This window comes from Phragmites australis, chromosome 20, assembly GCF_958298935.1.
Source record: "Phragmites australis chromosome 20, lpPhrAust1.1, whole genome shotgun sequence".
Taxonomy (NCBI): Eukaryota; Viridiplantae; Streptophyta; class Magnoliopsida; order Poales; family Poaceae; genus Phragmites; species Phragmites australis.
In genome coordinates this window covers 24,333,708-24,335,931 of record NC_084940.1, presented here as the reverse complement: position 1 = coordinate 24,335,931, position 2,224 = coordinate 24,333,708, and positions in this window count along the sequence as shown.

Sequence of the window (2,224 nt, the reverse complement as noted above, 5' to 3'; positions counted from 1 at the left end):
AGTTTAGGCCAACGGTAAAAGGGGATGAATTTTTGTAAAAATGCCTATTCACCCCCCCTAGGCGACATCATTGTCCTTTCAACTCCAGGCAGCTTGGTCATCATCGCGACCAGGTTGGCTGCCGACCAAAGCGGTATTGGGCAACAGAGGGGTCAAGCGGGCACCAGAGCTGATTTCCCGGACTACCCCCATGACCTCATCAACCACCAGATGCGGGATGTCAACCTCGGGGAGACCCTGCCGCGACACGGACCATGAAACCCTCACCCAGGAGAAAGCTTGGAAGTAAAAAAATCTGATAAAATGCTAAATATACTAGTCTGATCTGAACCCTCTTTGACGAAGGAAGATCACACAGTAGAGGAGCATCACGCGAAGGGCCACCCTTCCTCGGGGCAGCTGCCATTATAAATTTAACCCATGAATCAATGGCTTCATCAAGGAGATCTAGGTAAGAGGGGGATTCTTAAGATGCTGCATGGCTATAACAAAAAATGCTCAGGATGCGACTGCAGTATTACCTGTGGGGCTCTCCCACATGACATCATCGCTCCCTGTGTACTTGTATGCCAGATGTGCTCTCCTCTGCAAAGGGCACAACCGGCGTTTGATGTAGTTACTGACAACATCCAACCCCGATAACCTGGCATCCACAAGCCGCTTAACCCGTGCTGCGAGAACTAGCAACTCTGAAGTTGTCTTGGGAGTTCTCCCCCAGTGCTCAGTTGTCAGCGTCAGTCGGCTCGAAATGCGAATGTTGTCCAAGGAATCTTCTATCGCAATATAGAACCATTCCTCTCTCCAGCACGACCATGATGACTTAAGGCCCATCTCGAGGTAGGAGCCCGTGATGCTGTCAGAGAGGCGATATCTGCAGCTCCTGGTGGATGGCCCAGTCTGTAACCTGGTCATATAGAAGAACTTGAAGAGGTTGAGGCACGTCTCAACCCCAATGAAATTCTCGCACATGTGAGCAAAGACACTCAGCATGATGATAGAATTTGGGTTGAGATGGAGGTGGAAGATATCGTAGAAGGAAATGACAGTGGTGAAGAACTCAGAAAATGAAGGAATGAGGCCAGCCAATAAGAATGAGATGAACGTCATGATTTCCCCCTCGCGAGGAGCAGGGACGTCCTCCCCAAGACGGTACCCTGAAGACAGGCGACGATGGAGCTGATGGTTGTCACACATCTGCTTCGTCCTCACCATGTTACACTTGGACTTGGGAAAGTCTGGCTCTTTGCCCGTGCATGGCATCATTGGAATACGACGGAGGGGGCAGTAGGCATGAACGGTGATGAAAACAAGGGGCTCTGGGTGCGAAGGTTGTGAGCACAAATTATCAAGTATAATTAATGATTTATTTGCAAGGTATGGTCTCCCAATCTCAATCACTCGAATCCTCAATTTGTATGCTATAAAAAACATGAATATCAAAAGTATGTCATTGTTTTGATTAAAAAGACATATAACAAGATGCCAAATTTGATGTCAATAACTTCTCATATTCTTTTGCAATGAATTATATGCACCATCAGCCTTATTCTATCCAACCATGCCAAGCCTAAGTCTAAAAAACAATCAGAAGCTTAAGACAATGATTATGGTCATACACGACTTCTTCCAAGTTCATATCAAAGTGCAATGATAAGAAGTCTCGAAAAGAAGAAGTGCGACAGTGCATACTTCCTTGATCTTTTATCTATCAACTATTATTCAACACTTTTTCATTTATTTGATTCTTTCACATATAGAATTTTAATCAAAGATCAAATCAGTCAAGAGAGTTTAACCATGACAAAATTTAATTCAAGTTGTCATTCGATTTAAAAAGTCATGACAAAAACTACACAGTTACATATATAGATATGAAAGTGCAAAAACTCCTATGTAGCATAAGCACTAGTTTCAAAAGTCACATATGTATCAAGATATAAGAACTCCCCCTCAAAACAATCCCATAGAATGAATAACACCAAGTTCTCCCTAAAGAAAAGTAAACCGAGAAGAATCCAAAGGTTTCGTGAAAATGTCTGATAATATTCACATGGAGAAGTTCAATGTTTCCTTTTTCAACATTGTCTATAAGAAAATTAAATCTGATGCCAATGTGTTTAGTTTGAGAATGTTGCACATGATTTTTAGCAATACTTATAGCACTAGTGTTATCATAGAAAAGTGGAAGACTCTCTAAATGAACCCCATAATCTTTAAGTGTAGC